Below are 26,449 nucleotides of genomic sequence, written 5' to 3'. Positions count from 1 at the left end.
CAGGTGTGACAGCGAGGGTGGCTCCTGTCCCCATCCCTCAGATGTGACAGGGAGGTGTGGTTCCTGTCCCCATCCCTCAGGTGTGACAGCGAGGATGGCTCCTGTCCCCATCCTGCAGGTGTGACAGGGAGGTGTGGTTCCTGTCCCCATCCCTCAGGTGTGACAGCGAGGATGGCTCCTGTCCCCATCCAGCAGGTGTGACAGCGAGGTGTGGTTCCTGTCCCCATCCCTCAGGTGTGACAGCGAGGATGGCTCCTGTCCCCATCCTGCAGGTGTGACAGGGAGGTGTGGTTCCTGTCCCCATCCCTCAGGTGTGACAGCGAGGGTGGCTCCTGTCCCCATCCCGCAGGTGTGACAGGGAGGTGTGGTTCATGTCCCCATCCCGCAGGTGTGACAGCGAGGTGTGGTTCCTGTCCCCATCCCGCAGGTGTGACAGCGAGGGTGGCTCCTGTCCCCATCCCTCAGATGTGACAGCGAGGTGTGGTTCCTGTCCCCATCCCTCAGGTGTGACAGCGAGGATGGCTCCAGGCACACGGGATGTTTGGAATGTTTGGAGGCTGTGTCTGGTGTCCCCTGCCCGCCTGTCCATGCTTGGGCCGGGGTCAATGGGCTGTCCCTGGAGATGACACCGGGTGCCACCTCCCTCAGCGGGATCTGTCCCCTCCCCTCATCCGCAATCCCAGCTTCCCTCGGGTCCCCAGCCCCGCCGAGCCCTGGCCACAGCCGGGACTCAGGGGACGCAGGGCTCTGAGCCCAGCCAGCCCGGGGGACAGCCTTCCTCCCCTCCTCTTCCTCCCAGTGCTGCTGTGCTGGGGTGAGGGAGGAAGAGGAGGGCAGGTTGGGAACACTGGTGGGCTGGATGGGGAATCCGTGCCCGGGAGCATCCCCGTGTCCCCCCTGTGCCATTGGCCTCGCTGGCGCCGCTGCAGCGGGATCAGAGCCGGTGAGCCGTGAGCTGAGCCCGCCAGAGCCGCTCCCAAGGATTCGCGTGAATTATGGAGATGGGAATCACGCAGCAATCCAGGCATGGCCAATGTCCTGAGGGGGCGGCAGGGCTGGAGCTTCGCCGTCCGGGAGGTTTCCTGGGATCTAATTAGTGCTCAAACAGCCCCTCCTGGATGGGCTCCATGCCCGCCCTCAGCGCCCACCTCCGGCTCTGGCCGTGGGGACAGGGGACACGGGCTGGCACAGGGGACACAGGGTGGCACAGGGGACACAGGGTGGCACAGGGTCGGGGGCCATGGACACAGCCAGGGAAAGACATTGGGGCAGGAAAAGAACAGATCCCTCTGGCCCCAGGTAGGAGGTGGGAGCTGATGTCTCCCCTGCCCAGGCTGAGCACTGGAGCACAGGGACATGCTCAGGACAGGCTGGGACAGGCTGGGGACAGGTTGGGGACAGGTTGGGACAGGCTGGGGACAGGCTGGGATAGGTTGGGACATGCTGGGACAGGCTGGGACATGCTGGGACAGGCTGGGGACAGGTTGGGGACAGGCTGGGGACAGGCTGGGGACAGGCTGGGGATAGGCTGGGACAGGCTGGGACAGGCTGGGGACAGGCTGGGACATGCTGGGACAGGCTGGGGACAGGCTGGGACAGGTTGGGGACAGGCTGTTCCCCTGTTCAGTGCCTGGCAGCCCCTGGGATGGGCCATGTGCTGCACTGGGAGCAGCACTTCTGCTCTGCAGCAGAGCTGTGAGTGGGGCAGTCCTGCCCTGGAGCCCCTGGAAGGGCTCCTCCTTGTCACCTGAGGGTGACAAAGGCTGGATCCTTCATGGAGGGAAGAGCTGGAGCTTCCTCCATGGGCCTGATGCAGAGGCAGCAGCTGGTGCAGGCCTTGGGGCCTTGGTGGCCCAGCCCAGCCCCTCAGGGCTGGCTCCCAGGGCCCAGGGCAGGCTGGCACAGAGTTCTGGGCCTGGATCTCTCCTGGAGCTCCTCTCCCTCCCTCTGCTCTGCAGGGACATGCAGTGTGGCATGTGCTGGCTCAGGAGCAGTCCCAGCAGTGCCCTGACCCCATGCCAGGGCCCAGGGGCGCCTCAGCAGGGCCAGCACCCCTGGGTGCTCTGTGCAGGGGATCCCTGCAGGTGCTGGGGAGGCTCCCCCAGGGCTGGGGCTGCAGCTCAATCCCTGCCAGGAGCCAAAGCCAGTCTGGGCTGCAATGGGAGGATCCTGATCCTGGCCACTCTAGCGTGTCCTTGGCTGAGGAGCCTCTGCCAGGCACAGCCAAGGGCTTTGCCCCTGCCTCAGGACAGGCCTGGGAGCAGGACAAGTCCTTCCTGCTCCAGGGGGCATCTGGGCAGGGATTCAGCCCTGGAGGAGCCATGGCTGCTCCTCTGGGCTGGTGTCTGCTGGGGAAAAGCAGCTGGAGAAAACCCCCTGGAGGGGCTCCCTGGGGCTGATCCCTTTGTCCTGCATCAGCCCTGTGTGGGGGGACACCCCTGAGCACCCACCCCTCACCCTCCACGGCTGGCCCTGAGCCCTGGGGGTGTCCCAGTGCCACCAGGCACGGCCCCACCTCCCCCAGCAGGCACAGCCACAGCCCTGGCACAGCACAGGGGGCTGCAGAACCCTGGGGTCACTCACTCCCCTCTGTTCTCAGCTTGGCTGAAAGAGGTAAAGCTGTGGAGGAGTGATGAAGGAAGGTGGAGAGTCAGTGAATTATGGAATCCCCAAATGGTTTGGGTTGGGAGGGACATTAAAGCTCATCCAGTCCCACCCCCTGCCATGGCAGGGACACCTCCCACTGTCCCAGGCTGCTCCAAGCCCCCTCCAGCCTGGCCTTGGGCACTGCCAGGGATCCAGGGGCAGCCACAGCTGCTCTGGGCACCCTGTGCCAGGGCCTGCCCACCCTCACAGGGAACAATTCCTGCCCAGTATCCCATCCATCCCTGTCCTCTGGCAGTGGGAAGCCATTCCCTGTGTCCTGTCCCTCCATCCCTTGTCCCCAGTCCCTCTCCAGCTCTCCTGGAGCCCCTTTGGGCACTGGAAGGGGCTCTGAGCTCTCCCTGGATCCTTCTTGTCCCCAGTCTGACCATCCTCAGCTCTCCCAGCCTGGCTCCATAGTGAGGGACTCTGAGCTGGCTCTGGGAATGACGTGGTGAAGCCCTTCATGTGCAACCAAGAGAAACATTGTGGGTGCAGTGATCCCCAATGGACCCACACTGGGGGTGGTTCCTCATTTTCCCCTGCCCCTAGACCCTCTGCAGAGACCTTGGAAGAGCCTCCTGCTCAGGTGGCCTCACACCAGCCCTGCAGGGCTGTGCTGAGCAGGGCTGGCTGCCCTGGGCAGGGCAGGAGCTGTGCCCAGCTGGTGAGGCCCTGGCACAGGGTGCCCAGAGCAGCTGGGGCTGCCCCTGGATCCCTGGCAGTGCCCAAGGCCAGGCTGGGTGGGGCTCCAGGACCCCTGCAGCCTGGTGGGAGGTGTCTGTGCCCTGGCAGGGGTGGAACAAGATGATTTTTAAATCCCTTCCCACCCAAAGCATTCTGGGCTGCCGTGGTTCTGTAGTGCCCAGCAGGTGCTGCCCTGACTGTTCCCAGGAGCCCAGAGAGGGCAGGGCAGGGAGGGCAGGGAGGGCACAGCTCTGAGTCCTGGGGCCACTGGGCCTGAGGGGAGCCTGGACACACAGACACAGACAGGACACACAGACAGGACACACGGACACAGACAGGACACACTGACAGGACACACAGACAGGACACACAGACACAGACAGGACACACGGACACAGACAGGACACACAGACACAGGCACACAGACAGGACACACACACACAGAGACAGGACACACAGACATGGACAGGACACACAGACACAGATGGGACACACACACACAGACAGGGCACACAGACACAGACAGGATACACAGACACAGACAGGACACACGGACACAGACACAGACAGGATACACAGGGCACACACACACACAGACAGGACACACAGACACAGACAGGACACACAGACACAGATGGGACACACAGACACAGACAGGGCACACAGACACAGACACACAGACATGGACAGGACACACAGACACAGACAGGACACATGGACACAGACACAGACAGGATACACAGGGCTCACACACACAGACAGGACACACAGACACAGACACTGACAGGACACACAGACACAGACAGGACACACAGACACAGATGGGACACACAGACACAGACAGGGCACACAGACAGGACACACAGACGGCCCTTCCCAGCTGTGATATCCACACTGCACAGGATGGATGTGCCAGGATTCAGTGAGCAGTGACACCTGCCCTGTGTCCTTCTGTTGTCACTGCTGTTCTCTTCAGCAGTTTGGGGAGCTCTCTGCCCTGCCCAGGCCCTGGGGTGCTCCCCCTTCCCTGGCTGCAGGCAAAGGAGCCACCCCAGCTGCTCTTTGGGGGTACAGTGGCACCAAAGCAGAGGGGAGGGTGAAATCTGGGGTGGGCACACAGCCCAGTGGGAAGGCTGGGGTGACCTGAGTTCTTTACCAGGCCTGGGGAGAAGTGAGTGACAGATGTGACAGATGTGGTTCCCATGACGACCCACAGCTGGCTGGGCAGGAGTTCCAGGGCAGGCAGCACCGTTTACCTCCTCCAGGGAGCCTGGCTCGTTACAGATGCACTCGGAAATGGCCATAGCCAGACGTGCTGGTGTTTTCCAACCTCTGGAGATAAAAGCATAGGGGATAATCATCCCAAAGGCTGCTCTGCTGGAGCTCCTGCCCCTGGCAATGTGTGCCCATGGTCCCCCAGAGCTGGGCTGGTGGGTGGGGATGGAGGAGGAAGAGGGCAAGGAGAAGGAGACAGAGACTGAGAAGGAGGAGGAGGAGGAGGAGGAGGAGGAGGAAGAGGAAGGGCTTCCAGTGCCAGCACATACACATCCTATGGTTTGTGCTGTGTTGTTGCAAACTGGGGGATCAGGAACATGCACTGGGCTCAGAGCCAGCTAAACAGCTGGGAATCCTAGGGAAATCCTAAAATGGTTTGGGTTGGGAGGGACATTAAAGCTCAGCCAGTGCCACTCCTGCCATGGCAGGGACACCTTCCACTGTCCCAAACTGCTCCAAGCCCCAGTGTCCAACCTGGCCCTGGGCACTGCCAGGGATCCAGGGGCAGCCACAGCTGCTCTGGGCACCCTGTGCCAGGGCCTGCCCACCCTCACAGGGGAGAATTCCCTCCCAAAATCCCATCCATCCCTGCCCTCTGGCAGTGGGAAGCCATTCCCCTTGTCCTGGCATTCCAGGCCCTTGTCCCCAGTCCCTCTCCAGCTCTCCTGGAGCCCCTTTGGGCCCTGGAAGGGGCTCTGAGCTCTCCCTGGCTCTTTCCTTTCTTCAAGCTGAACACCCCCCACCATGCTCCTCAGGAGCACCATCTCCTGGTGGAGCTCTGCTCCATGGCTGCCTTCCTGCTGGAGCCTGAGGGATTCCTGAGCCCAGAATCCTTCCCGAGCTCTGCTGAGCCCTGGGGCAGCTGCACAGAACCTGCCCCACCTTCCCTGGGGAGGGAAGGGGCCCAGCAGCGAGGGGAGGAACACACAGGGCCAGCCTCTGCAACCCCCCGTGCCTGTTATTGCTATAATAAGTCTCAGTCATGTGTCTGGAAGGGCTGAAGGGAAAATCTATTTTTCTCCTGTTTCCCGGCTCTGCCTGTGACAGGGGCTCTGCGGGCACGGGCTCTGCAGAGCCGGCGCCGGCTTTTCCTGGTGTTTGTGTGGGTTTGCACATGGCAACGGCACAGAGAAAAACCTTCTTTTATTTTTTTTTTTTTATTTTGAAGAAGAAAAAGCAAATGTGATTGTGAAAAGCAGCTCGAATTTGCAGGGAAGAGCCGGGAGAGGGGCAGGAATGCAGACAGGGATGGGAGCGCGCTCCATTCTGGCACTGCTGTGGTTCCTGCTCATCCCACACAGCCCAGCCTGGGGGCTGTGCTCCAAGGACACCCCAAACCAGTCTGGGCAGGTTCCTCATGGCCAAGGGGAAGCAGGTCAGCCTCAGGCTGGAATTCTGCAGGGAATTTCTGTGCTAGAAAGGATTCGGGGTGAATTTTTGGAGCATTTTCAATGCCTCAGTCTTCAGGTTGTGCCAGGGAAGGTTTGGATTCAGTATTAGGGAAAATTTCTTCATAGAAAAGCACTGGCACAGCTGCCCAGGGCAGTGGTGGAGTCACCATCCTGGAAGTGTTCAAAAACCGTGCGGATGTGGCACCTGGGGACACGGCTTAGTGGTGGCCTTGGCAGTGCTGGGTTAAGGATTGAATTCAATGGTCTCAGAGGGCTTCTCCAGCCTTAATGACTCCATCCTTTGGGAAGCTGTGGTGGCAGAGGGAATGGAGAGGTCAGGCTCTGCCAGGGCACCTGGAGCTCTGTGCTGAGGCAGCAGGAACAGCACCTCCGAGATCTGGTCAGCCCTGGTCACTGCTGGGGCTGTGGGGACAGTGGGCTGTGGGGACAGTGGGCTGTGGGGACAGTGCCACCTCGGCCTCCCAGCTGTGCCAGGCTCACCAGCTGCTCGTGCCAGGCTGTTTCCTCCGGATCCTCCTGCCCTGGAGCCCCCGCAGCCCTGGGGGCTCCTGCTCTGCCCGCCCGGCTGCAGCAGCCGCCGCTCCTCGGGAAGCGTTCCCGGCTCCGGCCCATCGCGTCCCTCCCACGGCTGCTGCATGCGTCACTTTTTTCCCCTTCCTCACACAAGTGCCCTTTAGATATTTATACAGTGTTATCCTGTTCCCCTGCAGCGCTGCCTTTCTAGGCCATACAAATGAGATTCCCTCAGTCTCTGCTGTAACTCATCCTCCCAGCCCTGCCTCCCTCCGGCTTTTTGCTTTTTCCTTCTCCTGCCTGATGTCTCTGTCCCTGTAAGAGCCTCCCTGGGAATTGTAGGGCACGCTCCTACCACGGCATAAAAATAGGATTAGGAGCTGTTTTGTCCTGTGAAGGATTGTTCTGGGCTCCCAGCTGCAAACCCTTCTGTGCCCTGTTCCCACACGGGTGCCCAGCTCAGCCCCACCTCCTGCAGCAGCTCCTGGCACTGGGGGTTCTGTGGGACACCCCCAGCTCTGTCCCTGTCACTGAGCCTCCATAAGCAGCTGGACAGGGACACATCCTGCCTGCCCCACCTGTGCCTCCAGTGCCCCACACCATTCCTGGGGTGGCCCCTGCCCCATGCCAGACCCCAGAACAGCCCCCGAGCCTGGCTGTGGCTCTTGCGTCCTCCAAGTGCACCCTGACCCCTAGATATGAGTCACAAAACCCCTCTGCCCCACATCTGAGGGTGATGGTGTCCCTTCAACCCTCACCTATGGGCCCCTGCAGCCCTCAGTCCCACACCTATGGAGCCCAAAGCCCCCCTGACTCCTCTCTGTGTGTCCTTGTTCCCCCTTAACCTCACATCTATGGGTCCAAACACCCCCCCAGACCCAGTCTGAGGGGCCCAATGCACCCCTGACCCCCATCTGTGAGGTTCACACCCCATCTAAAGATCCAAACTCTCCTCAACTCCCCACTTATGGATCCCAACACCCTCTGACCCCCATCTGTGAGGTTCACACCCCATCTAAAGATCCAAACTCTCCTCAACTCCCCACTTATGGATCCCAACACTCCCTGACCCCCATATGTGAATACAAACAACTCCCCAAAGCCCATTTATGGGGCCCAAACACCCATTTATGTGTCTAGCACCCCCTAAATCCCCACTTGTGTGTCCTGACCCCCCATCCATGCCATACTTATGGCTCAGGGTCACCCAGGCCGTGTGGTCCCACAGGTGACACCCCATTACTCAATTGTGTTGGGCTGTCTCAGGGACTTCATCTCCTTGTTGATGTCCTGGCACTTCTCTGGGACAGCGCTGAGGGACACAGGGAGGGAAGATGTGGGGCCTGGGTGTGGTACCAGTGCTGGTGTGCAGCCATCAGGAATTCCTGCCTGCATCTCCCAGGGTGCCCTCCTGGCTTGAGGCAGCCCCAGGTGGCTCTGGGGCAGTCCCTCCCCTGAGCTGTGACCAGGTGTGCCAGCGTCCCCCAGGCAGTGCCTGGCACCAGGGGCACAGCAGAGGCTCCTCCCTGGTGCCAGACCCTGGGCCTGGGGACTCAGGGGGGGTTGGGGCATCCTGGAGTTCCAGACAGTTTGCTTGGAGAGAGAAGAGAAAGGAGAAGAGAAGAGAAGAGAAGAGAAGAGAAGAGAAGAGAAGAGAAGAGAAGAGAAGAGAAGAGAAGAGAAGAGAAGAGAAGAGAAGAGAAGAGAAGAGAAGAGAAGAGAAGAGAAGAGAAGAGAGAGAGAGAAGAGAAGAGAAGAGAAGAGAAGAGAAGAGAAGAGAAGAGAAGAGAAGAGAAGAGAAGAGAAGAGAAGAGAAGAGAAGAGAAGAGAAGAGAAGAGAAGAGAAGAGAAGAGAAGAGAAGAGCTTGTAGGAGACAGGGCTGCAAGAGGCCAGCTGTGCTGTGGTGTGTCCTTGTCCCTGATCCCTCCCTGGAATGCAGGGATCCAATCCCTGCCCTCCCTGCTCCAGGCTCTGCCCCACGCTGCCAGTCTGGGGCAGTGGCAGGAGGGGAGCACAGAAACATCAGCAGCTCCATGGTGTGACAGAGGTCACAGAGCCCAGGCAGGGCTCCCCAGGGGCTGCAGCCATTCCCACAGCAGCCACGTTCCATTTGATTCCCATTATCCCTGGAAACACAGATTCCATCTGCAGTTGCTGCTGCTGCTTTCCCCTGGCTCTGGAGCTGAGTGCCCTGTGCTTGTGGGGTGCCCGTGGCAGAGCTGGCAGAGCCCCTGCCTGGCACAGACCCCAGCTCCCACCACTGCTCTGGTGACCAGAGTGACCTCTTGGGAGAAATTTGGGCATTCCCATCAATCAAAAAGGTTTCTGTAATTCTTGCATCCATCATTCCTGGGGTTTGTCCATGGATTCTGCCAGGCTGTGATTTCACCCAGGTGTGCTCCTGTGTTGGCTGGTGTTGTGGACAAGGGGATGAGCTGGGGTTTGACCCCACTCAGGGACAGGGTTTGTCCCTGTCCCTCCCCTGCAGGATTCTGTTCTCCTGTGATGTCTCCTTGTCCTTTCCTGACCCTTCCCTGTGTGTGAGCTCAGGTGTCTCATGGCTGTTGCCTGCAGGGTGTCCAGGCTCTGCAGGGAGCTCTGGGGGATGCCCCACCCTTCAGCACCCTGCAGCATTGCTCTGTGAGCAGTGTCCCCCCTCCTGGCACTGTGGGGCTGCCGTGGTCACACGGACAGGACAGCCCCAGGCAAGGGGAGGATGTGTGGTCCCAGTGCTGTGGGGCCTCAGGAGTCCCAGTCCCAGCTTCTGGGGACTCGTTCCAAGGGTCCCCCAGCTCCCAGCAGGCAGAGAGGGCTCACCAGCACTCAGGCCCTGTCACACCTCAGGATGCCCATGTCCAGCACTCCTGGTCCTGCCAGCACCTGCCCAGCTTGGCAGAGGCAGCCCTGGACTCAGCACCAGCCTGGAGGAAGGGCTTGGTACCCCCCACCCCAGCACTGAACACCCTGCAGTGCCCTGGGCTACCACAGCCATCCCCACCTTCCCATCCCACCTTACCCTGGGCTCCCAAACATTCCCACTGCCCCCATGCCATGCCATGCCATGCCATGCCCATGCCATGCATCCCATCCCATCCCATCCCATCCCATCCCATCCCATCCCATCCCTCCCCATCCCTCTCCCTGCCCAGCAGCTCTCAGGGGTCTCTGGTGTTCAGTCCCCTGAAATGCCACCATGTCACTGTTTCTCATCCCTGGCACATCCCTCTGTTCCAGCTGGGAAGGGGGGAGATGAAGAGCCTCCCCTGAGGATGAGGAGGACTGCAGAGGCTGGGTGAAGCCTGCAGCTCCCTGTGCAGCCCCCCTTGGAGCCACATTGGACTGGGCTGAGCTGCCCAAGCTGGTGGGGACACCAGGGGCACACGCAGGGCAGCTCCTGGGGCTTGGACACTTTACCAGAACCTTGGGGGCAGTTAAGTGCTGATTATCTGAGACGCTCCAAAGTGTCCCTGTCACAACAGCCTCTGGCCCAGAGCCTGCCTGGCTTATATTCCCTAAATTCACTCACTATCCAGGCAGCTGCTCCATGATCCACAGGCTGGTGTTGTGCATCCTGCCCAAGGGCTGATGGATCCCACGGGATCGTGTGGATTTGGGGGGGCTGCAGTGGGTTTGGCACTGGAGGGTTGGTTGAGCTGAGTGGGAGGGCACTGGGGGGATGCCAGGGCAGGACCTGGCTGTCCGTGGGGACACCAAACACAGCCTGTCCCCTGTGGGTGCCTCAGCCTGATCCAGCAGGGTCCCCTCCCATGCAGGGTGTGGCTCTAGGGTGTCCCTGGGGACAGACTTTGTGTTGTCCTTTGTGCCCCCAGCCCCACCTCACTCCTGCTGCTCTCTGCCTGTTCAGACCCCTGGCACCCTCGTGCTTCCATCCTTGTTTCCCTTGAAGGAGAAATCTCTGAAGGATTTGTCCTCTTTAAATCTGACAGAGGCTCTGCTGGGACTTGGAATGTCTCTGCCTTCCCCTGGCTCTGACAGGGCCTTTGATGTCTCTGTTTAATTCCCTCAGTGATGCCGGGGAGGTTCCTGCCTGCTGGAGAGGGAAGGGTTAACCCCCTTGATGGCCCTGTAAGCCTTTGGGAAGCCTTTGGAGCTGGGGACATTAATCCTGAAATGAAAAACCTGCATGGACAGGGCTGGCTGGGAAAGGAAACCACTGAACTGCTGGGAAGGCAGCGGAGCTGGGGGAGCACCTGTGGGGCTGGGAGCCCAAGGACAGCACAAAGGGGATAGGATGTGTTTTCAAACTCCCTGATTGTGATCTCAGTGTAGGATTTCACTGGCAGTGAGGCTCCTGGGTGATCCCTGCCATGCCAGACCTGAATCCCTCTGGATTTCCACGTTGTGGTTCAGATTTCTTTCCCCGGCGCTTGTGTGTTTCTGCTCCAGGGATAAGAGCAAAATGAAATCCTGCTTCCCCAGCTCTGGCAAAGCTGTCAGCAGCAATGGGAAAAGCACAGTGTGAGGGCAAGGAGCAGGAGCCTGGAGACCTGGATTCCCAGTGGAGCAGTGCTCAGGCTGGCAGGGCACAACAGGGCTCTGTGGGGCAGCCTGGGACAGCACAGGGACAGATCCTGTCTGTCAGGAACAGCCCAAGTGGGACAGTGGCTCTCCATCCCTTTGGCAGCACAGTTTCTCCATCCTTGACTTTTTTTGGACACAAAGCATTGCTCCCAGCAGGGGAGAGCTGGAGCCCATCACTCCACACACATGGGCAAAAGGATTTTCTGCAAGGCTGGCGTGGGATAACAAACAGTTCAGTCATTATAAACTGATCTGTGCCCCTGGGCCCTCCCCAGCAGGGTCAGTGTCCATGGGGGTTTGTGCCTGTCCCCTCACCATGGTGGCACCACAGCATCCCACCACAGACAGTGGGGTTTTCCAGATGTCTGCAGCAGGCTCCTCTGCCCAGGAGGGACATCACCCTGGGCAGGAGGGACACAGCCAGGGAAGGGCCAAGCCAGGCTCAGGCCTGGGGACAGGAGGGGTTTCAGTCAGGAATGGGGACTAGGAGAGGGCCAAAGGCTGTCCATGAAAAACCTCAGAGAAGTCAGGGACATGTGGCAGGGGCAGGGTCCTCCAGAGGCTGGTGAGGACCTGACCCATCCCTCAGGTGGTGGGAGAGGAGCTGGGGTTGGGCTGTGGAGCTGGGCTGGGCAGCTCTGTGCTCCCCCACACTGATCAACCTCTCTGTGCTTCCAGGACGTGGGGAAGGGGCTGCCAGGCTGGGCACAGCTGGTGGCACAGGCACAGCAGCCTGAGCTGACCCCTGGGCAGCACTGGCAGTGCTGGAGGGGACAGCTCTCCAAAGGCTGAGGGCTGGTCAGAGAAACCCTTCTCCTTGTCAGAGACAGGAACTGCCCTGCACTAAGGCCAATTAAATTTTACAGGCATCTAAAAATTTAATTTGAGTATAATCTCCTTCGCCAGAGCCACAAGTCCCTGATAAATATTTTATTTTCCTCCAAGTAAAGAAGCTTTGGGATAATTAAAGCAAACAATGAGTCCTCCTCTCCTGTGAGCAGGGGCAAGGCCATGGCTTGTTCCCGGTGTTCCAGGGCAGGAGGAGCTCCCTGCACTCCCTGTGCTGTGTGGAGCACTGGGAACAGCTCCCAGGGAAACACGAGAGTTCTGCAGCAGCAGGAGGAGAGCAATGAGTGGCAGGCAGGTGGGGAGGTCTCAGCCTCCACTTTTGAGGATCCATTTTTCCCTCAAGGGAAGAAGTTGCTGCTTTCTCGGCCCCGTCCTGCGTCCTTCCTTGGTGCTGCTCGCTGTTGCCACATTTCCCTTCACAGAGAAAAGCAAGGCACAATTCTTCCAAGGATTTCTGAGATTCACATTCTCTGAACCGCAGAGAAAGGGAAAACACAATTCTTATCACTTGCTGTGCCTGTGTGGTGCCAAAGTAGAAAGCAATATGGAGATTGTTTACCCACAGTGAGGATGTTTTGTTTCCTTGGCCTATCAGAGCCAGGTGTGTGTGTGTGTGTCAGCTGACAGTCACAAGATTCAGGGCAGTGTGTGCAGTGTGTGCAGGGTTAAATACTTAGCAGATTCAGATATATAAAATATCAGCAGATTTAGATATATAAAATAATATAGTATAATAATATAAACTAATATAGTATAATAAAGTAATTAATTAACCTTCTGATATCCATGGAGTCAAATACATCATTCTGTCCCCTTCATCAGAGTCATCTTTAATTTACAACAGCTCACTCTCCTCCCAGTGGGACATTTAAAAAACCTTCAGCTCCAAGCTCGTTGTGGTGGGAAATGCAGCAGCAGTTGGAGATGCCATAGGTGGCACTTCAGACAAGGAAAGCTCTTCCCACCTGGCTGAGGCTGGAAGGGTTTTCTGTGCACTCACAGCCAGGGTTCTGTGCCAGGTAACCAAGCAGCAGTAGCTGCAGGAAGATGGATGTGGGAGAAGCAGGTGTTCCAAAGGATTCGTGTTCCTGGCCTTGGCACAGCTGGGCTCAGTGCAATGGTTCTGTCACAAACTGAGTGGCTGCACTGAGCAGAGAAATGGGGCTGGCAGGAAACACCATCAGGAGCCAGGCTGGGAGAGTTGGGAGTGTTCCCCTGGATGGGAGAAGGATCCAGGAAACCCCAGAGCCTCTTCTAGTGCCTAAAAGGGGCTCCAAGAGAGCTGGAGAGGGACTTTGGACAAGGGTCTAGAGGGACAGGACACAGGGAATGGCTTCCCACTACCAGAGGGCAGGGATGGATGGGATATTGGGCAGGAATTGTTCCCTGTGAGGGTGGGCAGGCCCTGGCACAGGGTGCCCAGAGCAGCTGTGGCTGCCCCTGGATCCCTGGAAGTGTCCAAGGCCAGGCTGGATGGGGCTGGGAGCAGTTTGGGACAGTGGGAGGTGTCCCTGCCATGGCAGGGGGTGGGACAAGATGAGCTTTAATGTCCCTTCCATGAATCATTCCATGAATCTGTGATTCCATGAAAATCTTCCACTCACCCAGGTGTCTGACTGTGCCAGAGAGGGTCAGAGTAGGATAACAGGCATGGATGGATGGATGGATGGATGGATGGATGGATGGATGGATGGATGGATGGATGGATGGATGGATGGATGATGGATGGATGGATGGATGATGGATGGATGGATGGATGGGTGGATGGATGATGGATGATGGATGGATGGATGGATGGGTGGATGGATGGATGGATGGATGGATGGATGGATGGATGGATGGATGGATGGATGGATGATGGATCCATGGATGGGTGAGTTGGTGTCAGGGATGGCCAGATGGCCCCCACTGTCCCCTCCCCCTACATCAGCCAAACTCAGGACATGGAGTACAGGCCAGGACCCCGCAGACCATGCAGGCAAACCAGGCAAGCAGCCCCCAGCTTCCTCCAGACCTTCCTTTCTTCCCACCTGCCCCTCTCAGCACCCATCCAGTGACATCCCCAGAGCTGTCCAGCTCCCAGTCCCCATGGAGGGGCTGTGATGGGGACAGAGCCCTGGCACTGTCCCCCAGGGCAGGGCTGAGGGTGGCACACCCTGGTCTGCGGCTGTGCAGAGCCAGATCTGTGCACTGTGATGGGGCTTTCTCTTTCAACTTTTTTTTTTTTTGGCTCTCTAGGATCCTGCTTGTAAAAACAGCCATAAAGAAGTTAAAAAGCAATGTGCTGGCTCAGAGGAGTCGTTCAATATCCTTATTAAAGATCCGCAGTGCTGGAGCTGGAACAGCTCCTGGCGCTCTGAGAACACCTTTCATCTCACGAGTTCCAGGCACTTTACAAGCACTAATGAATTAAACTTCATAACAGCCCTGTGCACAGAGCCCCACACACCAATTATTCATCTGGGGACACAATGCGGGCATTAAATAAAAATAATAAGCTGGTTAATTCTGCCTCTGCTCCGGCCTGGGGATTGTCTCCAAGCTGATTTCAATTCTTTCCCATTCATCCAGTGCTAATGGTCCCTGGCTCTCCTGTGCAGGGGAGGTGAGCAGGAGCTACAGCAGGTTTGGCACTCGGGCTCTGAGCAGGGGCATGGTCTGGGGTCTGCTCTGCTCCAGCCAAGCACCAAACCTCAGCTCCTCACCCTGGCCCAGGACAGCTCTCAGCAGGTGAATCACTTCATGTGAGTCCTGGGGGTGTCCTGTGCAGGGCCAGGAGCTGGACTCGATGGCCCTTGTGGGTCCCTTCCAGCTCAGGAGTTTCTGTCATTCTGTGAGTTTGTGATTCTGTGATTCTTCCCTCTTGCATTGGAGCAGATTCCCTGGGGCAGTGCTGAGAGGGGCAGGGGGAGCTGGTTTGGTTTGGTTTGGTTTGGTTTGGTTTAGTTTGGCTTGGTTTGGTTTGGTTGGTTTGGTTTGGTTTGGTTTGGTTGGTTTGGTTTGGTTGGTTTGGTTTGGTTTGGTTTGGTTTGGTTGGTTGGTTTAGGTTTGGCTTGGTTTGGTTTGTTTAGGTTTGGTTGGTATGGTTTGGTTTGGTTTGGTTGGTATGGTTTGGTTGATTTGGTTTGGTTTGGTTGGTTTGGTTTGGTTTGGTCTGGTTTGTTTAGGTTTGTTTTGGTTTGGTTTTGTCTGGTTTGGTTTGGTTAGGTTTGGTTTGGGTTGGTTTGGTTTGATTTCATTTGGTTTGGTTTGGTTTGGTTTGGTTTGATTTGGTTGATTTGTTTAGGTTTGGTCTGGTTTGGTTTGGTTTGGTTGGTATGGTTTGGTTTGGTTGGTTTGTTTAGGTTTGGTATGGTTTGGTTTGGTTTGGTTGGTTTGTTTAGGTTTGGTTTGGTTTGGTTTGGTTGGTTTGTTTAGGTTTGGTCTGGTTTGGTTTGGTCTGGTTGGTTTGGTTTGGTTTGGCTGGTTTGGTTTGTTTAGGTTTGGTTTGGTTGGTTTGGTTGGTTTGGTTGGTTTGGTTTGGTATGGTTGGTTTGGTTTGGTTGGTTTGGTTGGTTTGGTTTGGTTGGTATGGTTTGGTTTGGTTTGGCAGTGGTAGGGCAGGCAGCTGGTGGGGCTGGTCCTTGTCCCAGCTCCTGAGCTCCAGGAGGGAGGTGCTGGCTCTGGGAGGGGGGAGCTGAAGGCTGAACACAGTGGGGACATGACTGGGCAGCTCTTACAGAAAATCTCACAGAATCATGGAACCATTAGGGTTGGAAAAGCCCCCTAAGATCATTGAGTCCAACTATCACCCAGCACTGACCACATCCCCAAGTGCCACATCCCCACATCTGTTAAATGCCCCCAGGGACAGTGACTCCCCCTTGCCCTGGGCAGCTCATTCCAATGCCTGGACCCCTTTCCATGAGCAATCTCCCCAGCTCCTACAAAGAATCCATGAGCTGTCACTGGTCCAGCTGAGGGTGACAGTAATAGCTGGGCAGCTGCCCCAGCAGTGCTCTGCTGAGGTGTCCCCTGTCCTGTGTCCATGTCCAGCCAGTGGAGAACCAGGGAGTGATGGCAGCGGGCACAGATGGCACCTGGCACCAAGGGCACCTGGCACCAAGGGCACAGCAGGTCAGTGCCAGCCCCAGGGGCTGTGCCACCCTGGGAAACAGTTGGTGCCTGCCCAGGCCCCTGTTCCTGTCAGGCTGTGCTGGAAGCTGGGATGGATGAGCCACAGCTGGGAGGTTGCTGGGACACCTGTCCTTGCTGGTTGGCACGGGGAGGTGGGGAGTGTGGACATCAGGGATGTGTGCTGTGCAGGCAGGGGCTGGTGGATGTGCCCAGGGAGGGCAGAGCAGCATGGGTCACAGTCAGAGCCACCATGAAGGGATGAGAGCACACAGAGCTCTGACAGCCCGGGCCAGGCTCAGGCTGTGCCCTCAGGGAAGGTGTCCCTGCCCATGGCAGGTTGCTGGAATGAGATGAGCCTGAGTGTCCCTTCCAAGCCAAACCATCCTGGGATTCTGTGACACATGGATGTGCTCCGTGGTGGCCTCTTGGTGTCCACGGAGATGTGAGAGGTGTCCCTGCTCCATCCCCTGTGGCAGCACCTCCGTGGGGTCAGGGTGTGATCCCAAAGCAGCAATGGCAGCTGCGGGGACACAATTGCCCTGTCCCAGGAGGATGGGCAGCCCAGCCTGGCAGTGGGGTGGCAGGACCAGCCCTCTGCAGCCAGGGGCTGCCTCCTCACAGCCAGACACACCCTGGGTCCCACTCTCAGAGCCACTGGGGTGATTCCTGGCGACACTGGGAGTGCTCCTTCCCATGCCTTCCTGAGCATCCCCCCTTTCTCCTGGTTTCCATGGCGAGGTTTTGGGCAGTAATTACAAGAGGAGGATGCTGAAGTCAGCGCTGTGTTCACTTGTGCCAAGGACGCCGTCCTCACACTGGCCATCACTGTAGCAATGAACAGCCAATAAAATAAATCTCCAGTTGGAGCCTCAGTCTGAGGACTTGGAAGGGACAAAATTAGAGGCAGAAGATCCCAGGAGCTGTCTGTTTTGCAGGGATGTGGGGTACAGAAATGCTTTGCCTGGTATTTGCCATCTCGCTGTGAGCTGGAGGATGCAAGTGTCAGATTCCTGAGCAGGAAGGAGGGGCACGGCAGGGTTTGGACTGCCGGGGGGGTTTGGACTGCCGGGGGTTCCCACTGCCCAGGCAGCCAGGAAGCACATCCCAGAGGGATGCTGAGCTCCACCCCAGAGGCAGGAGCAGGAGCAGCAGCCCTGAGACACCGAGAGCCAGCAGCTGCCTTGGGATGGAGCAGCCGTGTGTTCCTGGGCTGCTGTGGGGCCAGGCACGTGGAGGGAGGTGTGACATCGCTGTCACAGGGCTGTGCTGGCCCACGGGCAGCGCGGGCTGGGGCTGGGGCTGGGGCTGGACGCCTCTGCTCTGCCCCAAAGGATTTAAGGAATGCTGGGGAGCAGAGCCCCCACATTACATCCTTTTTTCCTGGTCATTTCCATGTGACTGACCAGAAACCAAAATTATTTCTGTGCCATTCTGACCATAAAGAAGTGTCTGGGAGCCAGGAGCAGAGTGGGAGCAGAGGGTGAGTGAGAGCGTGTGGAAATAGCGTGAGATTAATTACAGGAGCAACAACTACGAGTGTTGATAAATCCCTCCCGTCAGGAGCATGCCCGTGGTCCTGTAACTATCTGCCATTCTCAAGCTGGGATGAATGAAGCAGCTAATTGTTCACTGTGCTGAGAGCAATCCTCAGGGAGCAGCACATGCCATGGAATGAGTCAGCTCCATGCTGGCAGGGCTGTTATCAAATATTAGAATATTTAGCTGGGCGATCTCTACCCGGGCTCGGCAGCCTCAGAGAAGGGTGTTGTTTTCGTCAGCGTGTAAAGCAAGCAAGACATCAGATACTGCTTGTTTCCTGAGGAATGGAGATCTGGCAAAAAGCAGGATCGTTTCACTCGTTAGTGCACTTGTGAAATGAGTCATGTGTGCTTCAGCACCGCTTCCAGAAACTTAATTGAAAGTTCTGGTGTCTGTTGTTGTACGGGGAGAACCATATGCTAGTGAAAGACAGGGCTTGTTTTTTATAGTCCAGAACGATTAGAACTGCATCAAAATCCCAACTGTCGTGGCAAGGTGTGGGGAGAGCAGGGATAAATCTGAGAGGTTCTGCTGGAAGGATATCAAAAACCTGAACACAGCAACACAAGAGAGCCTGTTTGTGAGAGCCCAGCTTTGCTGGGAGTGTCGTGCTGGGAATGGGCAGTGCCAAATGCCCTGTGCAGGGGCTGGGACACTGCCCCAGGCTGCCCAGAGCAGCTGTGGCTGCCCCATGCCTGGAAATGCCCAAGGCCAGGTTGGACAGGGTTTGGAGCAGCCTGGGATAGTGGAAGGTGTCCCTGCCCGTGGCATGGGGTGAGTCTGGATGGGCTTTAAGGTCGCTTCCAACCCCAACCATTCCCTGGCTCAGTGATTCAGGGCAGCCCCTCCAGCAGAGGATGGGATGTGGGACACAGCCCTGTTTACCAGGTGCTTGTGCTGCCAGCAGCCCAGGTGCTGGCCCATCTTCCACAGTCCTGGTTAATCATCCCATGCCATCCCATTCATCCTCTTTTATGACTACTTGCAAAGCTCTTTTGGCTGGAGGATGGAGTCAGTGAATAACAAACAGCCCTGGTGCCGCCAGGCTGCAGCCAGCCACGGCTCTGCGGAGCGTGGCGCTGGGAACACTGCTCCCCAGGAACCCATGGAAAAGCTTCCTGCAGAGGAGCTGGGCTGCCTCTGGGACCATCTCATCCCAGGCTGTCCGCAGTGTCCCCACAGAGCCTTGCAAGCAGCCCCTGCACCCTGATCCCGTGGTGGCACCAGGAAATCCTGGCCCTGCCCGTGGGGTGTGAATGTTCCGGCCCTGCCGTGCGTGGGGTGGGTGAGGACAGCGAGGGGGGCAGGGGGGATTTGTGCAGACCCAGCCCCCTCCCATCTCCGGGGTGGCCACAGGGACACAGCCTGCCAAGCATAAGGGTCACAAGGAGCTCATTCATCTGGCTGGGAAGGAGGTTCACAGAGGGTTACTGACGTTTGATTCTTGGAGGTTTTCCCTGAAAGTCTTCAAGGGCAGGTGGGACAGGGCTTGGAGCAACCTGGTGTCCTGCCCATGGCAGGGGCTTTGGAACAAGAGGAACGTTAAAGTGTGTGTGATTTAGTTGGGATTTCAGCCTGGGGCCTGATGACAGCTCCATCACTGCCACCATGACCCCAGCACATCCCACAGCTCTCCCATGTCCCCTCCACCCACTATTCCATGTTTAGTCCCTTCCACCTGCAAGTCACCTTCAGCAAAGCTCTGACAGGTGCAGGATCTCAGGTCTCTGCTGAAGCCCCGAAACAGCAGCACACCCCACACACAGTGTCCTGGGAAAGGACATTCCCAGAGGGCTTCCCAGAGCAGGAGTGGCTGCAGGACCTGTCTGCAGGATGTGGTAGAGGGGAGAGTCTTTGCAAAGCCCTACAGTGCATCCAGGAGCAGGAACAGCCCTGGCAGCAGAGGTGACCTGCAGGAGCTCAGCCTTCCCCTAATTCTGCATTTCCCTATTTGTCCATAAGCTGCATTTGCCTGTATCAGACAGAAATCCATGTGGCATAACAATTTATGACATATAACTTGAGCACAGGGTCCCTATGGTGAGAGATTTCTTCTTATTTCTTTCTCTTTCTTTTCCTCCTTTTCAATGTTCATCCAACCCAAAATCCTCACTTCCCACAAAGAGCCAAGCTTTCATTGAAAAATTATCCAAGAAATTAATACAATGAGTGAAACTGGGGAAACCTGGCCAAAGGGGGGGTGTTTTATCACCCTCTGTTTTATCACAGAGGGTGATAAAACAGAATTCACTGCTTCTTTCAGCAGGCACAAATGACAGACATCCTCAAGACACAAACCCCATGGAAAGATAAATGGATCTCAGCACTTCTTTTATTTTGGGAGGATGTTTCTGACCCTCAGAGACTGTTTCACCTGGTTCTGAGGTCATTTTAGGTACAGTTCACCTGTCACCTTAACACCCCTCTGAGATCTTATGGGAACTAAAAGGCTGCTGCTATTTCTGGAGCTGGAATAGGACACCCAGCTACCCAGCTGGGAGGGGAAAAGCTGGGAGGTTCTACAAGTTTTTGTCTCAGGCAGAGGAGTAAAATGTCACCTCTGAAGGAGGGACTTTGTACCCCTGTGCTCTGTGAAGGTGAGGGGCCTCAGGTAGAAGAAAGAGTAACAAAAGCCAGGTCTGGCCCCAAGGGACAGGGCTGTGACCCTGCAGGCTGCTCTCAAGGCAGGAGAGGTTCTACTGGCCCTGAAAGCCCCAGATAGAGCCCCGAAGTACAGCCTTGGGAGCCATTGACTCCCATGCTCTGCTCCTGATCCCATCCCTGTCACCCACAGTGGCCACCCCTGGCAGGGCCCCAGCTGCCATGCTGTCCCCCAGGCTGTCAGAGGTCCTCACAAATCCATCATTCTCCTTGGAAATCAAGCTTTTCCTCTTCTCATGCTGCCATAGCAGGGCTGGGAGAACTCATCTGCTGCCCCTGCCCCTGTGAGAGCAGTGGGAGCACCAGCAGGCCCAGAGCTGGGTGAGGAAAGCAGGGTTGTAATGACCTGAGCAGGCTGTGGTTCCAAATTTATATGTATGAATATATATTAGTGCCATCCTGAGCCATGGCAGTGCTCTGGGACCTCAGGAGGCCAGGGAAGAGACTGTCTGACCACCTGGCAATTTGGAGATCTCCCCCTGGGCCAGCTCTGAGCTGCTGCTGACCCAAAGGATCACAGGAGTTTGGGGGGCTCAGAGGGCGTGGGCTGGATATCAGGAAATCTTCCCCCAGAGGGTGCTGGGCACTGCCCAGGGAATGGGCACAGCCCCAAAGCTGCCAGAGCTCCAGGAGGGTTTGGACAGCACTGCCAGGGATGCCCAGGGTGGGGTTGTTGGGGTGTCTGTGCAGGGCCAGGAGCTGGGCTGGGTGATCCCTGTGGGGATCACCAACTCAGGATATTCTGTATTCTGTGATTCAGTCTGTGCTCCTCTGGAAGCACACAGAGGAGTGAGACCTCTTCAGGAGAGGTGCCAGTGACATCTGGCAGCTCTGGAGGTTCCAAACGCTGCCAGGACTCCCATGGAGGGAGGGAATTGTGTCCAGCAGAGCCATCAGTGCCTGCCTGAGGAGCACAGATCTGATCAGGAGAGGCTGAGGGAGCTGGGAAAGGGGCTCAGCCTGGAGAAAAGGAGGCTCAGGGGGCACCTTCTTGCTCTCTCCAAGTCCCTGTGACAGGAAGCTGCAGCCAGGTGAGGGTCAGGCTCTGCTCCCAGGGAACAAGGGACGGGAGAAGAGGAAACAGCCCCAAGCTGTGGCAGGGGAGGTTTAGGTTGGATATTATGGAAAATTTCTTCATGGAAAGGGTGGTCAGGCACTGGAAGGCGCTGCCAGGACAGTGCTGGGCTGAGCAGTGCTTTGCCCACGTGCCAGGGCTCGTTCCCTCACTGCTTGGTTCATGCTTGTGTCTTACAGTGGTTAGAAGGGAAAGATGAGCCCAAGTCCATCAGGAAATGGGTGAGGTGAGACTTGTGAAGGCCACAGGTGATCATTTCCTTTGCTGTTTACCAGCTGTGCCTTTCCCCCAGAGCTTTAAGACAATGTTCTTGTCCTTCATCTCTTTTGTGGTGAAACACTGAGAAATCAAACACTCCAGAGTCTCCTTGCTCTCACTAAACCTTCCCTGCTGTGGCTGGTGCACACACAGCCCAGGGCAGAGGTTTATTGGCCATTTGCTGCAGGATCTATGGCCACAGTGATCTCTGGGTCTTGCTGACACAATTGCTTGGTGGATTTGTGGAGGAGACCTAAGAAAGTGAAGTCCTTGGGAGAAATCACCTGGAATGAAATTCCTGCTCATAGGCAGCAAGGCAAAACTGCATTTTTAGAGTGGGTGGGGCAGGGATTGATGAGGAATTGTGTAAGGAAACACATTTGTTGTTCAATGATCAGCAGTGATGGCACCTGCCATTGATCCTATTGATCCCACTGATCCCATTGATCCCACTGATGCCATTGATCCCACAGTGTTGTCCAGATGCAAAAACACTGAGTCCCTTCAGCAAGGTGTCTGTGCTGGGAACCCAACCTGGGAGCCCTGAGAGGGCTCTGTGCCCACCTCCAGCCCCCAGAGGGCTGGGACAGAGCATGGGACACGATGCCATGGGGTGGGCTGGCTCTGGGGACACCTGGGCCCTGGCCAGCTGCAAGCACGAGGCTGAGGGTTCTCTTCACTGCAGGGACTTTCCAGGGGTTATGGAACTGCAGAGACCCAGGCACAGCTTCCATCACCTCCCTCATTAGAGGGAGGTCAAGCCAGAGCCTGAGCAACACTCAAGCAGCTCCATCCTCCCTGCAGGGAGGGGAGGGTGGCCGTGGTGGGCAGGGGCACTGGTGGCACTCACAGCCTGCTCTGGGGACACCTGGGTGTCTTGCTGGCTGTTTCTATGAGCACTGCCAAGCCCTGATCAGCAGGATCTCGTGGGGATTGAGTCTTGCAGGGGAGCTCTGGAGTTCTCCCCACAAACAGGACAGTGCAGGGCTCTCCCAGTGCTGCCCAAGCTCCACCCCTGGGTGTTTGCTTGTGTTCGCTACTGGCTCCTGCAGTGGTTTGAGCCCTCAGCAGGCCTGGCACCAGGTGGAGGTGTTGTGGTGTCAGCTGGAGGACCAGGGTGGTTGTTTTTAGCTCTGTGGAGTGGCTGCTGTCACAGCCCTGTGCCCCCCGGCTGGCAGGGGAAGGGAGGCTCCGCTCCAGGCTGGGCAGGGGCTGAGCTGGAGCCCAGTGCTGGCTCTCAGGCCCCTGTGTCGCCCAGCACTGCTGGCTCCGCTGCAACAGTGCCTTCTGCTCACGCTGGAGCGGACAGGGGAGGGCATTCCCGATGGGACAGCCAGGGTACACCTGTGCCAGCGGGGTGGGTCACTGGGAACAGCCAGGGAGCCGCTCCCTGTCGGTCACCGCTGGGAATGAGGAGTGACTGCAGCTAAGTGTGGGGGTTTCTTCCCGTTTGTGAGAATAAACAGAAGTCCCTGAGCTCCCTGCTGCAAACTGTGCAAATGTAGACCTCGTGCATCAGAGCCTGTGTCTCTGAATGTCAGCAGATGTCCCTGGAGCTGCTGCGGGATCAGAGGCTCGGGAGCCTGCGGCACCTCCTGCCCCCGGAGCCGCGCAGTCCCTGCCTGCCCCCGCAGCTCGGGAAGGTGACATTGAGCGCGCTGTGACCCGCGCAGCTGGCACGGGCGCTGTGGCATCCCGGGCACTCAGCAGGCAGGACCCTGGGGCGGGCAGCTGGCCACGGTCCCGAACAAAGGCAGCCGAGCAGGGAGCTGGAGCTGACAGGGGCTGCGGGGCCGCGAGCAGCCCCTCAGCCATGCAGGGAGCTGTCACCAGCCCGGTGGCCTCTGGGGACTCCAGGGCAGCTCCCTCCATGTGCAATGAGTCCCCAGCCATGCCCTCCCCTCCGGCTGCTCCTGGCACGTTCTGCCCTGGGCAGTCCTGACTTTTGTCCCAGTGCTGGCACTCAGCCCATACCAGCTGGGGAGCGCTGGGCACCAGGGATGGAGCAGCCAGAGGTGAGTAGGAAGAGCCATGACAACGTGAAGGAGAACTGGGTAGGGCACATCTGGAAGGGAGCCCTTGTTTCTGCTCCAGGAACGTCAGGGAGCTCAGCCCTCTTCTTCTGGAGCTGTTACTCCAGGGAATGAGCAAAAGCAGGAATTATGAGGAGAGGCCAGTCCTCAGGACCAGCTGAGTGGGACTGGAAAGGAATCATCACCAGCCACGGGACAATTTGTAGCCAAAGCCTCAGCAGCTCAAAGCCACCCCCTCAGCAGGCACTGGGTCTGAGGGGGCTGGAGGGGCTGCTCCCATTCCTGGCAGTGGGTGGTGGCACAGAGCAGTGCCCATGGCACCAGGGCAGAGCCCATGGCACTGCAGGATGCCAGAGATCCCGGGGCAGGAGGTGAGCTGAGCACTGCTGCAAGGGACAGCAGGGGTGCAGGACTGGGGCAGGGCTGCAGGATCAGTGCAGGGATTCAGGATCAGTGCAGGGATTCAGGATCAGTGCAGGGCTGCAGGATCAGTGCAGGGATTCGGGATCAGTGCAGGGTTCAGGATCCATGCAGGGATTCAGGATCAGTGCAGGAATTCAGGAGCTGTGCAGGGTTCAGGATCAGTGCAGGGATTCAGGATCAGTGCAGGGATCCAGAATCAATGCAGGGTTCAGGATCAGTGCAGGGATTCAGGATCAGTGCAGGAATTCAGGATCAGTGCAGGATTCAGGATCAGTGCAGGGATCCAGGATCAGTGCAGGGATTCAGGATCAGTGCAGGGTTTAGGATCAGTGCAGGGCTGCAGTATCAGTGCAGGAATTCAGGATCCATGCAGGGATTCAGGATCAGTGCAGGGTTCAGGATCCATGCAGGGATTCAGGATCAGTGCAGGGATTCAGGATCCATGCAGGGATTCAGGATCAGTGCAGGGATTCAGGATCAGTGCAGGGATTCAGGATCCATGCAGGGATTCAGGATCAGTGCAGGGATCCAGGATCAGTGCAGGGTTCAGGATCAGTGCAGGGTTCAGGATCAGTGCAGGGCTCCAGGTCACTGCAGGGCTGAGAGCATCCCCTGCACCCTCCCCGTGCAGGTCCTGCAGGTCCAGGCGGGGTTGGCAGCTCTGGGACAGGCCCAGCCCTGGCTGGGCGGGGGGAGGACAGGGCAGGGCCTCACAGGGAACAGCGGCAGCCAGGGAGCTTTGTCACCTCTGCGGGCTCAGGAATGGCTGCTGAGGGACTGAGAGAAGCCCAGGGAGCTGTGCCCCTCTCTCTCCTGTGCCAGGCAGCAGAGGAGGCTGTGCCATCCCCAGCACAGAGCAAGCCATGGCAGACAGGGGTGCATCCCAGCCAGAGAGCTCTCACCCAGACCCTCAGTGTCCTCTGGAATTCCCAGCTGGCCTCCCAGGCTGGAGAGCTGCTGGAGCTTCCTGAGGGACACCACCCTCCCACCTGCACTGCTCCTCTCCAAGAGCTGTGCATTTTAACAGGGAGCAGGGGCATTTGGTGTGAGGAAAGTATTTTCTATAGGAAAGGGCTTGTAAAGTACTTCAAGAGTGAGGGTTGTTGAGCCCTGGCAAAGCCACAAACCTGCTCTGTGCTTTCCTGTATGAACAGGGCACAGAGAGCCCCAGGAGGCTGCTCTGTGCTGCAGCTGGGGCTGCACACCCTCCCCACCCTGCTGCCACTTGACCATTGCCATGCCTCTCCTCCTGGATCTCAGCAGGCACAAGCAGGGATCCCACAGAGGCAGAAGCAGACCCTGGAGCCATCCCTTGCTGTGCTCTTTGGGATGCTGATCCCTTTTCCTCAGCTGAGCCAAGGCTGCCCTGCATTGCTCACCTCCCTGCCAGCCAGGTGTGTTGTGGTGCTGCTGGCTGGAGCCCACCTGTGCCACAACAGCCCTGGGAGCCCAGGAGCAGGAGCAGCCTCGGTGCTTCCCCACACAGCTCTGTTCTGCTCACTCAGCCCACAGTGACAGGGACAGCCTGGGCTGGGCCATGTCCCCAGCCCTGGCAGAGAGGAGGCCATGGGCTGGGCAGTGTGAGGCTGGCAGGGCTCACAGAGAGCCTGGAGGTGCCAGACTTTGTCTGCAGGAGGAGAAAAAGGCCCTGCCTGGGCCATGTGCTGGAGAGGCTGGAGGCAGAGCTGGGGCTGATGGAGGGACTGGGCCTGACAGCAGGGACAGGGCTGGTGGCAGGGCTGGTGGCAGGGCTGGTGGCAGTGACCCCAGTGATTTCTTTCCTGGGTCCATGTGCCTTCTGGGGCAGTAAGGGACCCCAGAGGTGCCAGCAAACCTGGTGTCCTGGAGGGTCCCAGCACAGTGCCAGCCCAGGTGTGTGTGTGCTGCTTGGGCTGGGACAGATGAGCACTGCAGGGTCAGCTCCAGATCAGGACCATTTGCTGGGGCTCCCATGACAAACCAGGTTCCTGCAGGTGCTGGGTGATGCAGTGAATTAAACGCAGGTTGAGCTGAGGTTCTACAGGAGAATTATCTTCCAAAACCAGGGCTCTGTTATTTGGAGAGGGGGAGGTGTTTACTCTCCTCCCACCTCTTCTGGCTCAGGCACAGAGGCACAGTAACCCTCAATGCCCTGCCCTCAGGAGATGCTGCTGGGGGGCACGGATGGCTCTTCAGGGGGCCCAAACTGCAAATTCAAACCCTGCTCCCAGTCCTGGAAACTGGGCAACTGCAGGAGAGGCACGTCCCAAGGGATGCTGAGCCTCCAGGCACATCCCAAGGGATGCTGATGCCCTTCAGCTCCCCAAGGAGGCAGAGGCTTGCTGGGCACTAGAGCTCTGAGCTGAGGGTGGCTGCTGCTCTGCAGAGACCACAAAGCAGAGGAAAATTTAATGTAAGAATTGGGGTTCCAGAAGCTCCTGAG

The 26,449-nt window shown here is 57.8% G+C and overlaps 1 protein-coding gene and 1 long non-coding RNA gene across 6 annotated transcripts in view; both read left to right on the top strand.

Annotated features, from left to right (window-relative positions):
• The window catches only part of DLGAP4 (DLG associated protein 4), a 154,797-nt gene that overhangs the window by 36,996 nt on the left and 91,352 nt on the right, over positions 1 to 26,449 (top strand). The gene's annotated exons all lie outside the window — the stretch shown is intronic.
• On the top strand, positions 5,796 to 8,152 carry LOC136563825 (uncharacterized). Its single transcript, XR_010784655.1, has 2 exons — positions 5,796 to 7,451; positions 7,533 to 8,152. It is a non-coding gene; the product is annotated as an uncharacterized lncRNA (long non-coding RNA).

Source organism: Molothrus aeneus, chromosome 17 (genome assembly GCF_037042795.1).
Source record: "Molothrus aeneus isolate 106 chromosome 17, BPBGC_Maene_1.0, whole genome shotgun sequence".
Classification (NCBI taxonomy): domain Eukaryota; kingdom Metazoa; phylum Chordata; class Aves; order Passeriformes; family Icteridae; genus Molothrus; species Molothrus aeneus.
This window is presented reverse-complemented; position numbering and strand designations above follow the sequence as displayed.